This window comes from Strigops habroptila, chromosome Z (genome assembly GCF_004027225.2).
Source record: "Strigops habroptila isolate Jane chromosome Z, bStrHab1.2.pri, whole genome shotgun sequence".
NCBI lineage: Eukaryota > Metazoa > Chordata > Aves > Psittaciformes > Psittacidae > Strigops > Strigops habroptila.
In genome coordinates this window covers 26,781,342-26,799,414 of record NC_044302.2, presented here as the reverse complement: position 1 = coordinate 26,799,414, position 18,073 = coordinate 26,781,342, and the positions used below count along the sequence as shown (strand labels likewise).

Sequence of the window (18,073 nt, the reverse complement as noted above, 5' to 3'; positions counted from 1 at the left end):
ATGCAATAGAAAAAAATGGCATGGAATTTGTTGTTTAAAGTAGTTTTAAACTATGTTACAGACTAGAAACACAGAAAGACTTGTATTTTTTGAGTAAGAGAGATAAAAAAGCACAAGAGACCAACTCAATAGCTGAGAACTATGGCATTCCAGTGAAACATGACTCAATTACAGCCCTTCATTTGATGAATATTTAATTATCTACACAAAAATGGGATGGTCTCACATTTGGAAACTGAGAATAGCTTTCTCCCAGAATATTCAATAGCCAACTGATTAAGGACCTTTCCAGAAAGAGATAATTGTCTTTTCTATGAACTGCTGTAAATCAACGGTAGGAACTATTTCAAACCAGGTTTCTCAAATCCTGAATTTCTGCTATAAAAGTTAAACCAGTGCTAATAAAGAATCTGTAGACTTAATCTGAGGATGCGAATTCCAGTAGAAAACAGGACACAGCAAAGCAAAAGCTAAATTCTCCTTTCTCATGTTGCCCTAAGACCTTTCTAATTACATGGATACATCCTGGCATGCTGAATAGATTTTAGCTTTTACAGCATCTCAGTAAAGTTGCCAATTTTCATCCGTGTTTTGCCCTTGGAGAACTGAGACACTACATAACGCACCAATAAAAAAGAAATAAAGTTTGCAGCTGCATTTAAAATTACACCTAGGGGTTCTGAGTCGCTTTCTTATATTGTATGCATCTGACTGTTGTGCAGCTTCTGCACTTCTTCTACAGACTTTTTTACCTTGTACCTGCTGCCACTAACAAAGTTCATGTATCTTTTCAGTGATGATGATTGGGGAATTGTATGCTAAACATATACAATATAGTTTTAAAATTCCCCCTTTATTTTAAAGTTTTGGAATTCATCTTGAAGGATTCCGCTCCCTGCTCTTCATGCAAATCACCACTGATGTGTTGTGTGTGGTGCTGGAGATTATTATATTCAAGAAACTTTTTTTAAATTTGGAGCACATTTTGGAACTGCATGTGGTATAGATTCGCTTTCTTAATAAAAAAACTGTATTTTAATCTTAGATACCTATTTCAGATCGAAATGTGCGCTATGAACACACATGATAGTGGGTATTTAACTGTTCTGCATTTAAAATCAGCATTTAGACCAACATATGAAAATAGAATGCTGATGATTTTTTTTTTTTTTTGGAAGTATCAGCAGGAGAATCTCACAGAACCGTGTCTATAGATTCCTTGTGATTTTAAAGAGGCTTTTCGGATATATCTACATTGTATTTTGAACTTACAACTATCAAACATGGAAGCTGTGTTTTTAGGTTGATGTTTAAATTCACAGAGCAATTTTCTGATCCATTAGTGGAACAGCTTCCTCTTTCCAATCACATCTGGAAACAGTAGAGTGAGAGAACAAACACTTTCTTCCTGACCATCCTCAAAATCACTTTTTATCAGAAATCTGTACAAGTGCTATTCCATGTCCTGTCTGGGGAAGTCAAGTAGTGGTCTCACGACAGGTTTGCCTTTAATCTTACACAGAAATACGCGGTAGAATGTAGTGCTACTACTTTACAGACGACATTTAGCAACTTGTAACAGAAGGCAGCACCAGAAAATTACCACTTGTCCAGATCCGTGACAAGTACCGGTCTTCAAAACAGACCAGAATATCTTTCTTTTGTGTTATGCCTCTTTGCTGCATCAGATATTATTTCATATAGTTATAAAGGGGAAAAAAAAAAAAAAATAGAAAATTTAAGAACACACTCTGCCTCCATTGAGAAATCCTTGTGCTTTTGTGCTCTCAATTAAGGATTTTTCTACAGGATTAGAAGCAGGGAGAAAAAAATCTTAATAGCATTAAAACATCACAAAAAACCCTCCACAACCCATTTTCTATTGCTTTCTTTGTATCTGTCACAAGGATTTGCATTATGCCTATCAACACCAACCGTATCTTATCCCTGATACATTCTTACAAAAACATGAAATTCCAGAAAAGATAGTACTCAGTAAAGATGCCTTCAAGATGACTATTCTGCTGATCACTAGGAATGCAATACAGAGTTTGTGACAATATCTACTGGAAGCATAACTGAACTAAATGTAATGTTCTGGATGCAGCTTTAAGTACTGGAACTTGTACTGATGATAGATTCTCATACTGCTTTGTCAATATCAAGTTTTGGAAAAAAACACAAAAATGTTAGTCCAATTTTAAATTTGTATGCCAAGAATACTGTAGGAAATATAGAAGAATATTCTTCTGTTTATGTCCTATGCATAGTATTTTTTATTGCAGCACCAACAATAAAACAGAAATGCCAGATCCCACTGTTATCCCAGTGAAGATACGCAGATTTCTACCTACCAAGGATATGGGTAGGCATTCTCAATTTCTGTACATGTAATTACGGGCAGTTCTGCTTTAATTAGGTAGCTTGCCAATCATTTCATTATGTTGCTTTTAAGAAAAAGATTGAATATTATTTTCCAGTTAATACACATTTTTAAATGTAATTTTAAATTATTTCCACTTAACAACATGTCACATAAATAAGAGTACTTGTAATCCAGTAAGCCTGGGTTGTATTTTTTTTAATGTGTGTTCCAAAAAACATTGATGCAATTTTGCTTCATCCTATTTGGTTTTAAATGACCGTACCAGATGATAGACTCTTACTAATATTTACAGTCGGATTTCTGATCTCTAAAATTTATGTCTGTGTGTTTTGGACGAAGTTGTATATTTTGAATGCTACTACAAGGATGCATTCCCTGTCCCCGTGTTCTGACCTAAAAATTACGTCATGCGTAAGTATGATAAGAAGGCAGTTCCACACTTGTTTTATATATTGCAGGAAGGTAATAAACTGGAATTTTTTTCTCATTCTGCTGCTGTATCAATTCCTTGTCTGCGTGTTATATAGGTAAGCAAGATAAAGGAAAAATTGACCATTTCTCCAGGATTCTGTGGGCAAAACAGGTTCTCATCAAATACTGCTTCAAAGATCAGTTCCTTACAAGTACAGAACACATTTAAACAATTATTGTTATTATTTTTTTAAGACCATTTCCCTACATCTGCAACAATTACAGACTATTTGTAGCAAAACTAATTCTATACACTTCAACAGGAAATGTGTTTGAAAAAACTCTGCAAGATGAAGGTTTAAGTTTGATGACCGAAAGGTTTGTAGCCACGTTCTTCCTAACCCCCCTAAAAGCCTTCCTCCTTTTTGCTGTTTCTCCCACTTCTCCTATTCAGTACAGGCAGAAGCAACATCCAGGACACAGATGGACAGAGATAGATAAAGCAGGCCTGAGGACAAGTGTAGAGAACATACTGTCTCCTGTTGGTTTCGCAGAATACCCTCAAACTGCACTAACTTCTTTTTACAGACTGATCCGGCATTCCCAAGGGTTTCTGCAGTCAGAGGGGTGCTCCTGTCAGCACATGCCTGAAGCTCAAATACGAGGCTGAAGGGCAGGCATGGGTCAGCGCTACAGGATGGTCACAGAACCTCGGTGTCTTGCTGTTTCTTTACAACACCCCCCATGTTTAGGTACAGCTTTTCCACCCAGCTCCAATGAAATGATTTAAAACGATCTCCACTGATAAGTCCATGTGGAACTTTTAAATGAACGGTGCCGTAGTCTAGCTTATTACACTGGTGGATGATCTGACAATAATTCTGTGATGATCTGACAATAATTAAATCATTTGGATTAAAATAATGCACCATTGTCTCGAATATAATGTCATATCACAATATATTGGTCAGTAGGGGGAAGAATTTACTTGTAATCAAATAAATAGCACATGCTACTACATTACTTGTTATTACTAAAAGTAATGATTCACGTGGACAATGTTCTGCATTATATTTACTTTTGCAGATCTGTTTCTTAAACAATTTCACAACCCTCCCTCCTTGTCCTTTGTACATACTTTGCTAACAGCTATTGATTGACTACTTAAAAGTAAACACTGAAATTTAACTGAGCATGGGTTCCACAAATGGCATGCGTCCTGTATCTATAAAAGCAAACATAAATAATGTTATTTCTAATTCAGTTTACTTAACTGTACATCTTTTAGGATTATAGGATGAGCAATAGAAGTAATGTCTAAGGTGAATGCCTGCACTGGCATTTGGTTAATAATAATTTTCACGATAAACTTCACTTAATTATATAGTCGAAGATATAGGAGTTGGATACTAAGTTTCGTATCAGCAGTGCTATATAACCTGGGAAAAGGAGGCAGAGGAACTTTATGCCATCTGTTCCTTTCTGTCCCTAATCTGTGGGCTGCTGTATGGTTAACGTAAAAGAAGGCAGCAGATACTGACTTTGCAGGACCTGCTGTACTGGCCAGGATGTCTGAAGCTCTCTCCGCTCCAACTCCTGTGGCTCTCCAGTGTTGGAGAAGGTGGCAGAAGGCAGAGATAAGTACAGGGACCCTGCTGAGGCAGGTGACAGTGAAGTCACTTGCTCAGGGAATTACAGCAGGAGCCTAGGCTACAGAGCTCACTGCTGTGACTACTGAACTCGTCTCATGCAAGAGGGTATCCCACACAATGTAAAAATAAGTAACTATCAGATAACTCATCTAGACCTGGGTCTACATAAGTACTTCTGGAGTTTCCTAGGACATATTTCTGCAATCTAATTGTATTTAGTTGGTAAAAAAGGGGAGGGGAGGGGTAATGCTTAGTGGAGTTATGTTTAGCTGTATTTCAGAGTAATAGTCCTACACTTGAACTGCCTCAAAGATTATTTTCCTCCACGCTTCCCTCTATTTCTCTTGCAAATTTACTTTCTCTTTGCGAGGGAAGAAGCAACGTAATATATGAGAAAATTCTAACACTTCTGCATGTTGTATTTCCTGTCTGAATAAGGGGTGACATTTGCATACTTTGAAATACTTCCAAGATGGAAGGAAGCTTAAAGGCTAGGATACTACCCAATGTTTAGTGACTTAAGTAAATGGCATATCTCAGAAAGGTCTCTTTGCAGAGAGAAAAATGTGATACTAACAGGACTGATGTCAGAACATGGTCCTAAAAATTGCATTTTTTATAGATCCTAAAACCAAACACTAATTCCCATGACTGGGATCTGCGTGTATAGATTCATCTCTCTGTATTCTGTGGGAAACAATTATTTTATCTGTAAGCAGGCATCAAAGTTTACCATATGTGCATTGAGAAGGAGACACCATTTTTATTACCCATATTAACTGTTAAACTTATAATTTTTAATTGTGAAATAATTTAATTTCCCTTTAAAACTTCCTTAGTGGAACAGGTGTCTAGAAATTCCACTGCTTTTCTTAAAAGTCTTAGAATAACAGGCTATATTTCCAATGTCATCATTAAATTGATCTCACACTTTACATAAAACTGTGTGACGTTAAAACGTGCAAAAGTGCACTCAACCTTGGCTGCTTCTTTATCATTGTAAGACAGTTCAAATATACAGCTGGAGCCCATAAGTTGCATTTTGCCACATCAATGCTAGGTAACTTTCTGAAAATTACACTCTTCCATCAAAAGAAATAAAGTATTTTATTCTTGCATGATATAAATCTAATGTAACTGAATATTTTTTCAGGTATCCAGAAGTTACATGGCCAGACTGAACGTGTAAGAAAAGGACACTATACTTCAGTCCTTACCACTCTAAGCTCCATATCAGTATTTTATGTACAGGAGTTCCTTTTCAAAAGTACTGATCATCCACATCTGCAATCAAAAGTGTAAGGTGCATGTTTTCGGAGGACTGTCCTAGTACAGTTTTCTTACTTATGCAGCAGTAAAATAACTAAGAACAATTACAAAATGTGATAACTTCACTATTCTTTAAGGATTGTTAGTGAGTGAGCACGTCTCAGGCTAGTCTTTTCATCTTATTTGGCCGTAAGTACTTCAGAATAGTTCAAACATTTCTACAAATGCATTTATTGCCTGTTTCCAAGGACTTACTTTTTGAAACATTATCCTACCAAAATTTTTTAAATTCCCATTTGAACATCATAATACACTGTTGAGAGGCTAGTGCAATGCACATAGGAAACAAAACCAGAAAATGTACTTTACATATAACATAAACTTTTCAAAATAACAGCTAGGCAAAGCCGGAATGAAAGAAAATCTGAATGTACTTGCACTGTCCATTAAAATGAAACATCTAAATTTACAGGAGTTTCCTGTCTGATTATAATAACACACACAAAATTAAATACATAAATAGTAATTTTACGTATCACATAAGACAAAGACAATGAAAAAAACAATGTTTACATTTATGGTTGACTCATTAGTGTTTTATTATGTGAAACACTAGGAGGCATCAGTTGGGTAAAAAAAGAGTTCATTTGAAAAATGGTAAGAAATTAGCATAGAAGTTACCAGCTTGCAAGTTTCATTACTTACAAATGTTAAAGGCTGCACATTATAACTAAATTATGCGAATAGCTGAAATTCTCTATTTTCACTGCTAAACAACATTTTTAATAATATAGGGACAACATTTAATTTCCTAACTCTTTTCAAACCAGACTAATATGTTCACATATGCAAGTATAGTTTTACATGATATTACATATTTAAAAATAACAGACTAGGCATAAACTAAGGTGACTTACTTGTTCTTCAGTATTACACTTTTCGATAAATTTGCAAAGCCCTGACAAATTTTATGCACTCTCCTCTGCACATAAGCTCTTAATAAGGTAAGTGCTGTGAATTTAGTATAATCCTAGGCACTTTAAAGAACTTTTAATTGATATTACAGGGTATCATCTAGGCAATTTCTTTTTTCTTTTTATTTTTAATCCCAGGACAACCACCTACTACATTTTAAATATACTTCCCCAAAACAGTGTGATAAGCAGCATTTAAAAATTTGTATAACAACGCTACAAGTGGCTCTGCCTTTTACTATAAAGTCATACAAAACCAGTAATGTCAAAATTGAGTTTTCCTTCCTTCAAATTGTGACTAACAATGACTAAGCAACAGAGTTACAGTTGTCTTATAAAATAATCAATTGAAATTGAAGTGTGCCTAGCCATGCTGCAGCAACCAGCTTTTATCTCTGCCCAATCAAAATGACATGTGAACTGCCTAATCCTTCTTTTGTAAGGCGCATAAGACTTTGTTGTCACTGTTGGTTTTGTGAATCGCCTCTATAAGCTGGTCTGATTTCCTAAAGATGACAGATCCTAGTGAATAGACAAGCTCTACTGCACTGCAGTCAACGAGACAGTGAGATTAAAGTAGAGGACTGAAGACACCAGCTTTTAATCACCTGTCCACATGCAACATTGATCACCAGTTCTGAGAAAATTATCTTAAAGCTGGTCAGAAGACCCAAGTAATTCCTTTTAAAAATAGAAAATTAAGAAATTAAATTTTTCAATTTCTCACTTGCACCATCAGTTTTCTTTGCTGACCAGAGTTCTTCTAAATCCATTTTGTTTCTGAAATAAGATGCAAAACTGTATTGTCATCCTTTTCAAATAAAAGAATACTAACCCAACTTTTAAGCTTGAAGTTTTCTAGCTGTTCGGAATTACATATATTACTTTTCTGTATTTCATACCTAAGTCCCTATAGAGCCTTCATGAGGATGTAGCAAGATTTCTATGCTGATACCATGCAGCAAAATTTAAAATCCTAAAATACATCACAAATATAACTGCTTTGGTTATTCTTCAAAACCATGAAGAAGAGACTACAAACTCCTTGAAACTGTATAGCACCTAATTTATATTCTTCTTCATCATCAGTGTTTTGAAAAGAATACCAGTAGACTTCACTGATGATTTTAGGATAAATCATCACATAATTTAAAGTGATGATGTCCAACAGGTAAAAAAAGAGTCTGCATGCATCAAACCCCAAATGCTTATTCTTTCAAGCACTTAATAGCAATTAATAACTTCTTGCTCAGTGTGATGTAGAAATATCCTTAGCTGTCTCTGAAGACAAACTGAACTATTCTGGTGAACAATAACTTCACCTTTAAACGAAAAGTAAGATTAAAAGGATTTAAGTTGGCAAAAGCATTCTATTCACAAGTCCTGCTCAGTTCCTAAGTTTCCATGTAGTTACCTTTATCTACTAAATAGTGAGCTACCAAAATCTTTCAGAGGTAAACTTTTGGTAAAAGCTTTGTTTCTCTTTGTCTAGAATATTTTAGATGTTTAAAAAAACCAGAACCATTTAAGAGAGGCATCACTCTGTTTTTCAATATACATGTTGCAGCTACACAGATTAAGAGTCTTTATGAAAAAAGTAAGAAAATTTTCTGATCCTATATTGGAAGAAAATTCACAGTAAGAAAGTATTTGTATGAATTATCTTAAGACGCTTCAAACTAGTAGCTCAGGAACTAACCCTAAAAGACTTTAATCTTACACACTGTTCATTACTCGGTACCAATTTCTGCAAGGCTTTTAAGCCTAAATTTCCTTTTTCTTGGTCAAGTAATTTTAAAGAGGATACAGACATATCTGATTCCTGCATTCATTTATAGGACGTTGAGAGTGACATTCGTTACATCTCTATCCTAAGAGAGCTATGGAACAGGCAAGGTTTTAGGTTTCCATGGGGCCTGATCCTGCAAATTGTTATTCCTGTGACTTTTAATTTTCACACAAGAAGTCTCAGTCTTGTCAGTGGGACTGGCTGTGTAAGTACTGTTTGCATGAAAGAAGGTTTTTATGTTCAGGTCCCAGAACTATCTCCTCATACTAGCTACGTAGCGCATATTAGTGAAAATACATACAAACAGCAAAGTTTTTAAAATAAAAGGATGTGTACTACAAGGAACATAGTCATCCTGAATTAAAGGGCCATTCTCTGAAGTTCTTCAAAGAATTTTTCCATTACTTCCAAAGGGACTTAAGTGTCAGCAGAGACTTTAGGGTTAGGCTCAATATGAATTATGTATTCACTAATATAGAAATAATAATATAACAGGTATTTAGAGATAAAGTAAGAAAGTCCTGTGGTTTTTTTCGATTTTATGGTAGGTACCTAAAATCATGTAACAGAAACAGTTCACAAAATAACAAATCCCCAAAGTGGCTACTTGCCCAAGCGTTTGAACTGGAAATCGGTCTGTATGGAATACAGAGGTTAGAAATGGTTCACAGGTGGTTATATTTCCATGCCCTGACAAGCCTCTAGGGATTAGAGTTATTATACTCCACATAAACATCTTTACTCTTCAACCACAATACCCAATAAAGTGCCAATAAAAGAAATCTAGTCACATTTGCATATAATATAATTGGTTTATCATCCATCTCGTAGTTAAGATAAAGGTATGGAACTAGGATATTTGCTGATTGTCAGGTATGTGCTAGAAAAATGCATTTTGTGTCAAGACAATTCTTTTCTGATTACCAGTAAAATACTGGCAAAGTATGTTTCTCTGCTTAATTCTCTTAGATCTTAAATCTTTAGTTGTGTATTACATTATTTAATTTCAGGATACAGGTACATTTGCTAGTAATAATTACTGCATACAATAGAGAAAATAGGACTCTTCTATGAAAGGCAATGCTTAGGTTCCCACAATGATTCAGTAAGTTTAGTTTTGTGCTGCTTTTTTATTATTATTATTATTTTGAGAAAGAGACTTACTAGCTTGTCTTTATACTTGGTTTTTCAGGCTGACAGAAGGTCACACTAAGTTTTATGGGAAAGGCTAAGTATTACAGTTACATAATGCACCAATAGTCTTATTAAGTCTCTCATTTACATTAAACTTTACCTTAGCCTGTAAGTAACTGCACTGCAACTAAACAGCCAGTTTTGTAAGGCTTGATTAGCTCTGCTCCCTTGTGTTAAAAAATTTAAAGATTACTGACGTAAAGACCAAAGCATACTATTCCAAAAGAGGTCTGCAGCCCATGACTGAAGTTCCCATATCAGTGCAAGGGGTCTTTCCCTCTCAAATGCAAGTATCCAGACGAAAGATGCACAAAAGTTAAGCAGCTGCAAGCATGCATTATTTAGACTCAAGAGCTAAAGAACCTATGACACTATGAAGTTTTAAGAGCGTTTCCCTCAAAGTGGATCGTCTTCTTAGCCTGATAAATCAGGGTGCAGGCACTACAAGGTCATAGCATTTGGTGAACTATTCAAATCAAATAAGCATGGAACATTTCACAATATCAGGCACAAAATTTATGTAAAACTAACTTCATCAAAGTTTAAACACTTAAGACACTGATAGAGACAAGTCAGTAGTAATATACTGGACAGTGATTTAACTATGTTACTTGTCTAAAAAGTTAAAGCAATTGCACAATCACACACACTTTTTAAAAAGTCTGCAAGCAACCTAAATCCCAGCCCACATACAATGACTGATACGTTCTTCAAATGCAATAGGAAATGTATACAGGGCTTTTGCATGATGCCCACTATGTTTTATTCCAATGCTGAATTTCATGTGTACTTACATTATAAACATTTAGCTGTTTGGATGATCAGACTAGTCCTTGAGATATTTTCCTTTCATAGGAAAAAGAAAAAATCCCTTTACTTCTTCCAGCCTTAAATATTCACCACCTGGTTCAACATGCAGCCTCCTTGAATCACACACACGACCGTCAAAGTCAATCCAATAAGCAGCCAGAAGACGTCTGGGGTGTGTGTGTGTGTGCGTTTGTGCAGCGTGGAGGAGGAGAAAGTGGCTGAGCTGCTGCTGGTCGGATTAAAAGTAACCGGACTCGTCCTGAAAGCGTCCAGGAAGGAAGTGACAGCAGGCGAATGGGAAAAGGCGAGCTGCTCACAGCCTTTGTAACATCGCGGAGGGAGGGGGGAGGCGAGCTTTCAAACTACACGCCTGATGAGGTGTCCTTCTCTCCTTCGCTCCCTCTTCCTACCTTTTCTTCTCCTTCTCCGCGTCTCTTATTTGTCTCTCTCTCTCCCACAATCCCAAACGAATGACTCTCTCCTCCCGAGCTGGAGAAATAATCAGTTTCACTCTTGCAAAAAGGGGGCGGGATCAGATCCCGAAAGCGTTTTAATAAAACAAACATAGAGCAGCAGCAGCGGCAGCAGCTCCCTTCCTTGCCCCTCTAGTCTAAACTAGATTGATAAATTACTCCACTACACTACTTTAATTATGTATATGGTATGCAGAATAAATCACTGAACATCAGCACCTCAATCAAGCACTTTTTAAATGATAATTGCATCTCGGGTGAATCAATCTTTCCATTCCTGACATTTTGCTAATTTTAGTTTTACGGTGGGGGTAATGGCATATGCCACACGCAAACCTAATGACAATTCTTGCTCACACCGAGCCCAGGCGGAGCGCAGGACAGGCTGGCGGCGGGCCGGGCGTCAGCGCGCCCCTGCGGCACCGACCCGCCGCGGGGGACTCTGCCATGTCCCCCTGTGTTGCCCCCCGCGGGCATCTCCGCTCCGACACCCCGGCGGTGGCACCTCCGGAGGGGTGGGGCCAGCGGAGCCGCCTCCATCGCCGTTTGTCACTGAACCCCGGAGCGGAGCTGAGCTGAGCTAAGCGGGGCACCCGCACCCGGAGAGCCCCTGCCCCGCTCCTCGCACCTCTGCCGGGCACCAGCGCTCCCTGCGCTCGGCTTCGCAGCAGCCCAACTTCCCAAAGTCGCACGGCTCGCACGGCGCTGCGGGCGGCTCCCCCGGCGGCGGAGCTGGGGGACAGCACCCCCTCTCCCTGGCGAAAACCCGCTCGAGTCCCGGTCGCGGTCCCACTTACCCACAGAAGTGCAGCGTTACCAGCACACCGTGCAAAAGGACAGGGCGCTTTTTAATATAGGTTCATTTGCTTCTGAAACTGGACTGAAATGGCTGTGCTGTTAAGGGAGCTCGAATCCACATTAAGCACGTGCAATAATTTGTGAGTAAAACTGGACTTCTGCAGGTAGCTATTTTAATTTCTGTGCAGATAAGCCAACTTTTATGATGCTTCGAGAGCAGCAGGGGAGTTTACAAAGGCACAGACCATTATTTTTATGATAGATTAAGGTACTGGAAATAGGAACAGCATACATGATAAAACCAAATGACTGAATTCAAACAGCAATGATAAATGTGTGTTTGGTTTGGTTTAATGCAAGTCTTTGGTCTCGCAGTCTTTTTCCCTATAAACATCTCATTGGGCCACTGACCTACTTCTGAAGTTCCGTATTTGACAGTGAATAAATGCCTTCTTGGTTCAGCTGCACTTCTTAAAACATGGATGCTCAAAGCACTGTCGGAGCAGAGCGAAGCTAAGGCAGCTCTAACAAGCACCCTGAGACTGCTCTCAAAGCAGATCCCTCGAGAATACCCTTTAGTGACTTCGGATCATATCATGCCTCACTCTGTCCTGGTGAGATTTAGATACGGAGTGGGCAACTCTCACAGGACAGGCGATTACAGGCTATAAATTCACCCACAACAACAGTAACACTGACATGCCCCGAGCCACCAGGCAGCCAGGCACCAGCCCAGCACAGTGCATACATACGGTGGTGAGAGCTACATATGCTCAGCAGCGTCAGCAGCAGAGCCTGTATAACGGTGGGGAAGAAATAACTTTCGCAGCCTCAGGTTTGGCATGAAGGGCAGCAGGAAGGCAATACAGAGCAGTTACATGGGTCGTACCCTTGCTATGCCTCTTCTGCACACAATTCCCCGCACAGCACCCAGCCATCCAGCAACATTCCTATTTTCTTAGTGGTGAAAAATAGGAAGTTGTGTTAAGACTTCACACTTTTGTGCTCTAATAGAAAATGACTGACATCTGCTTTATTTTGTGCAGGACATGTAAGTTGCCAAGTTTCTGGCTACTTGGCAACACAGCGCTTCAACTGTCCAGGCAGAACACGAGCATTGTCATATTTTGAAAGCAATTACTAGAGTGGGCAAGTATTTCAGAAAATAAAAGTATACAGCAGCTTAGCACATCTGCTACACCTCCGTGTGGGCACTTGTGGCCTAATCTTTAAATAGTTGTGACCTTCCCATACTGGAGTACCTTAAAGCCATGCCAAGTTTTTGTCACAAGTACAATTCATCAAATCTATGTAAAGGACACCTTGATTTTTAAAACAGGGTACAGATGCTAGATGGACAAACATCCAAGGGGAGGGATCAGGCCTTCTCACTCCTCTCGGGGTTAGATGAGGCATGAATTTATGCTGTACCTTTTGAAGTGTTCAGGACTTTTTTACTCTCTCTCTCTCCCTCCCCCCCTCCCCCCCCCCCCCCCCCCGTTTGCTGCATTTAATTTTAAAATCTGGAATAATTTCAAACAGTGGAAAACCTTTGTTCTGCTGTCTGTACTTGTACTGATGCTCCACAAATGCACCCTTTTCAGATTTCTGGCATGAGACCCAAATTTACTCTTTTTTGCTGTCCACAGGTCATGTGTAGGTCTGCTGACAAAATTACTTTTTGGGCTTTTTTGCTTAATTCACCACCTGAGGCATGCAATGTTTTAAACAATGAGGCAACAGTCAAAATGCAATAATTATAAAATTAGATCTTCAAAGTTTTATCAAAGAGTGTATCCAAGTATCTCTTTCCCTTACAAGTGTGATTATCTCAAGGTAACATTTCCTTTGAAGATGATTATCAAAGTCCATTTTTGTTCTTTTGCGGATGCAGAACATATCTTTCCCCTTAGGAGAAACGAGATTGCCAGCTTACATCTTTTAATGGTGTTTAAACTGAAAAGCAGTAAGGTTACTATGAAACGATCCACCCCCTTCGCATCTTAACCCTGGGGTGGCTTGGTTTCTATTTTCTGTCTAAAGTTCTGCTCAACCCCACTCCACTCCACGCCTCGCTCTCTTCCACCACCTCCCTATTTGTAAGAGCAACACAGTATATAACACTTCTTCCCATGTCTGGCTGCTTTTAAACTTGGCCCACGCTGGGTGCAGCGCTTGAAGTGAGCTTTAAAAAATTATTTTAAAGTGAGCTGGGGTGGTTGCCACAGCAACCCACCCTGAGAAGAATCGAGGCTATAGATTAATCTACCCCACAAGATTATTCAACAGTACTGTATTTGTTCCTCGTTCATTCAGAATATTCCCTCAATCCATATGCTTTTACAATGAACAAAAGATGCAAACTCGGATAATTTCAAAGATAACAGGATATATATTCCAGGAGCACAGTTTAAATGCTTCGTAAACCATCACAAAGAGCTGAAATGAACATGATACTTTGCGAAACCATTTAATTGCAAAAAAAAAAAAAAAAAAAAATCTGCTAGGTAGGCACAGCTGCCATATGAACTTTAAATAAAATGGCATGCCATTACTAAAATGGTGTTATACACATCAAGCAATGATTACAGAAAGCCTTTGTCACAGGTGTACCTCTAAGTACATAATACAGTAGAACTTGCTCTCCAGGCTTTGCTTTTAACATTAAATCTGAAAACAATAAACAGTACTTTGTAATATTAAATGCAATAAATATTAAACACTCACCACATACACCCTCTTTATTGCCAAAATCATCCGCCTCCAATGCTTTACTTAAGCTTTCCCATAGTAGTTACTTCACAGTTTACAATTCTTGTTCGGCACCTTAGATGTTTAAAAGCACAAAAGTAGTGTGTTATTAAAATGCAAACCTATAGTACTTAAATACATTTAAAGAGATTTATGAAACGATTTCTATAAAAAGGATACAAGTCTTTACTGATGTGCACTTAGGCCTAAAAGGACTACCACTTGTCACTAACCCAACATTTCCAGAAGCTGTAATAAACTCCATCCAAATCCTACCTTAGAGATGTTTCACTTCTAATAAAAACACAAAACTACTGAATTGTACTCATCCTCCAATTGGTACTTAGAAAATCATTTATGCTTTTACGTGCATTTTGGAAAACGTGGCTGTCTTATTGTTTAATAAATGCCAATTTATATGACTGGGCCAAATGCTGAAGTGTTAAAGCTTGGTTTATTAATTTCTTCGTTCGACGGCAGCTGTATGCTGTGCCACCACCCGCGGGTCTGCCTCGAGGAAGGCCGCACAGGACAACCCTGGAGGACCCTTTTTATCCTGAATACCCGGTTGTCTGTGCACCTGCAGCTGAGGTGAGGGGGTCACCGCCGCGGCCGGGAGCCACAGCTTGCTCTGGAAGGGTGACCGACCGCTCCGGGCTCTACCCCAACCCCTCGCCCCTCTAACACACAAAGTTGCTTCGGGCTTTTCTGTTCATTTATGGACAATCTGAGCCCCGGGGCGTGCGCCTCTCCCTCCGTCCACACCGGTCGCCATCTCCCCAAGCGGCGCGGCCCAGCGGCCGCCGCGCTCCCGCCCCGCCCCGGCGCGGGCACCGCCTCACACCCCGCTGTGGCCGCGCCGGGGCGCGGCGCGGCTGCCCCGTCCCCCTCATCCCGTGTGCGCGGAGCACGACGTGCGGCTCCTTCCATCTCCTCCTTGCCGCCGTCCCCGTTTCCAAGGGCAGGCGCTGAGGCGGGCGGGTGGTGTCGTACGTTCGAGCGGGCTAACGCGAGAGCGGGTGGTCCCGGGGAGGGCGGGAAGCGGTCGCCATCCTGCTGCGGTGGTAGCGGCGCAGCGGGAGCCCCGTGAGGCGGTAGCTGCTTAAAATAGGGTCGGGCACGGCGAAGGATAGGGAGTCCCGGGCAGGGGTGGGCTCTAGAAGCGAGCCCTGCTTTGCTTTCCGCGCATTGCTGTCCCCTTCAGAGTCTTCCACAGCCACTTACCACCTCTCCACCCTTTGGAATAGGCGAGTGTTTGTGGTTTGGGGCGCTGAAGGGCACTTCTGAAAGCCCTCAGGGCGCACTCCAGTGTGGCCAAAGGGCCGGGCTGGATGAGGCAGGGCTGGCCCAGCACCCCCAGGGGCGTGATGTGGAGCCGGGATCTGTAGGCAGGGCAGGAAGGGGCGAGGGTGGTAAAATTAAATCTTACTTTATTAATTAATGGCTGAGAAGCGGAGTGCTGGGTGTCAGCAGTGGCATGCGTGTGCCGTGGCGCCAGCAACGCCTAGAAAGACAGTATAAACTGTGTTTCTTGTCTTCGGTGGAGAGCTTGGACATAGTGTGGTCTAGGGCATTATCTGTTGCTTTCCAGGCTTTCAGAAAGCTGTTATTTCAACACCCTCAGTTTTTAAAAAGCGAGATTTTTTCGTGCTCCCTTGCCTATCTATCCAAGGGCCTTTGCAGGGAAGAGGCTGATTGTAGAGGGGGAAAAGGCTGCCAAACACACTAGGTCAACAGTGAAAAGGGGATTAATTTGTTTTGCTGAATTGATCCAGTTCTAGTAATCTGAAGTGTTTCATTGTTACGAAAGGCAGTTTCTGAAATTGTAGCTTGCAAGTTGATACTGTCCTTTAAATATCTCATAAACAATTTTCCAGAGAGTATTTTTATCGAAGAATTTATTTTTACTGCAATGTTTGCTTTGTTTCTTTTTTAACAATTTTAATACTAGAGATGGGAGGTAACTTCTTTGTAGACAAGTATGGGTTTTGGTTTTGTTTGAGGGGTTTTTTTTAGGTTTTTTTTTGGTTTTTTTGCAAAGATCAGATACTACTAAAATTGTGCTGAAAGTGTAAAAATAGTATTTATTACTTTGTGAATAACAACACAGACTAATATTAGAATCAGATCTGGACCTAGTGATAACCACTCTTCGTTTGCCACACATGCTTTTGAGGGATAGGCTATTGCTTGAAGTTTGCCATTTGTTTCAAAATGAGTCTGAATTTGCACCTGAAGGAGTTAACAGCTATGGAAACATTGAATCTGTGCTCAGTGTGGATGCTGTGGGGCACATGTGTCATGTCCAAAGTCCCCTGAAGCCTGCTGAAATCCAGTCTACACTCACAGCTTGAGATGGGACCCTAAATGGAGGCTTGTGACCACCGAGATCCTATGCCTGCCTCAGAAATAGTCTTTGAATATGCAGCTACTCCAGTTCCTCTACCAGCCACTGCCTCTCTGTAAGATATTCAAACGTCCTCATCATCCTATGACAACGTTCCAGCAAGTGTATGTAGTCTATATATACATGTATGTATTTTAAGGGGATAACACATGTAGTCAGTGATTTTACTTAAGTGTAACTAAAAGAAGAATTTAACCTACCAACCTTTCCCCTGTTGAGATTTAGGGACTCCAAAAATGTGAGTCTAGGCTTACATGGAAGAAATGTATGAAGGGGTTTGAAATTCTTCAGCGCTAGTCAGAAATCAGCAAGCAAAGCTTTAGTCTCAGACAAACTCAACAGCTCAGTAACTAGTTTCGGTTCTGCCCCCTCCCCTCAATCTCTTCTGACATAAAGTTAATTAGGTGAAATTTCAAGCTAAATGGGCTTTTTTTCCTATGCAAAAATGTAAAAATAGATCAAATGTGAGCTTAGAGTGGAAATTTGGAGTCAATTCCCTATCTTAATAGGGTTTAAGTACAGGATGTATTTGAAGAATATTTTTTGGAAGTGTTATTTTCATGAACTGCTCATCTGTCTGATTATTCTGCATTTTCATATGCCTCAGAAACATTAGATTTTTATTTTCTGAAGCAAGGCATTTGGTTGAAGTGTAGTTTATAGTACGGTTTAATACAATTGTGATTGAAGTCTACCTAAATCTTTAAGCAGCCTTCACCCAACAAGTACAATATATTTACTGTTCAGCTCAGTCTCTAAGACAGAAGAGCATACTGGAGGGAGACGTGCTGTGTTTTGGTGGCTCTTTGTTCTCTGAAGGGCCTGTGTCCAAACAGAGACTAAATCAGAGCAGCTGTGGGGCAACTTGAGTTTACAGAAGGGATCAGGCAGGTTCCTGCCAACCACAAAGTACTGCACTTGTAGTCCCTGTCTTTAAAATCTTTATATGTCTTCCAATATCTTGCAGAACCTCTAGAGTTGATTCAGTGGAAGATAACTTTGTATTTTGCTGTTAATTTGTGCAGCTTAGGTGGTTTAAACCTCTTCACTGTTAGTGGGTCATTTCAAAATAAGTTTCCCCATACTTCCCTCCAAGAGGAAAGGTTCCCAGAAATTAAGTTCTAGCACTAGTGTTTTAAGTAAGAGCCACCTTTCTCAT

The 18,073-nt window shown here is 39.7% G+C and overlaps 1 protein-coding gene across 17 annotated transcripts in view; it reads right to left on the bottom strand.

The window, feature by feature from the left end:
* The window catches only part of MEF2C (myocyte enhancer factor 2C), a 128,788-nt gene extending 113,191 nt beyond the window's left edge, over nt 1–15,597 (bottom strand). For 9 of the 17 annotated variants that reach the window (XM_030470538.1, XM_030470534.1, XM_030470531.1 and 6 more), the window contains exon 1: nt 10,470–10,974. The gene's annotated coding sequence lies outside the window, so the exon portion shown is untranslated. Of the gene's footprint in view, nt 1–7,419; nt 7,473–10,469; nt 11,672–14,483 lie in introns of those variants that run through there. The other 8 variants (XM_030470525.2, XM_030470526.2, XM_030470527.2 and 5 more) reach the window with 8 other exon arrangements.
* Between the last annotated feature and the right edge of the window lie 2,476 nt (nt 15,598–18,073).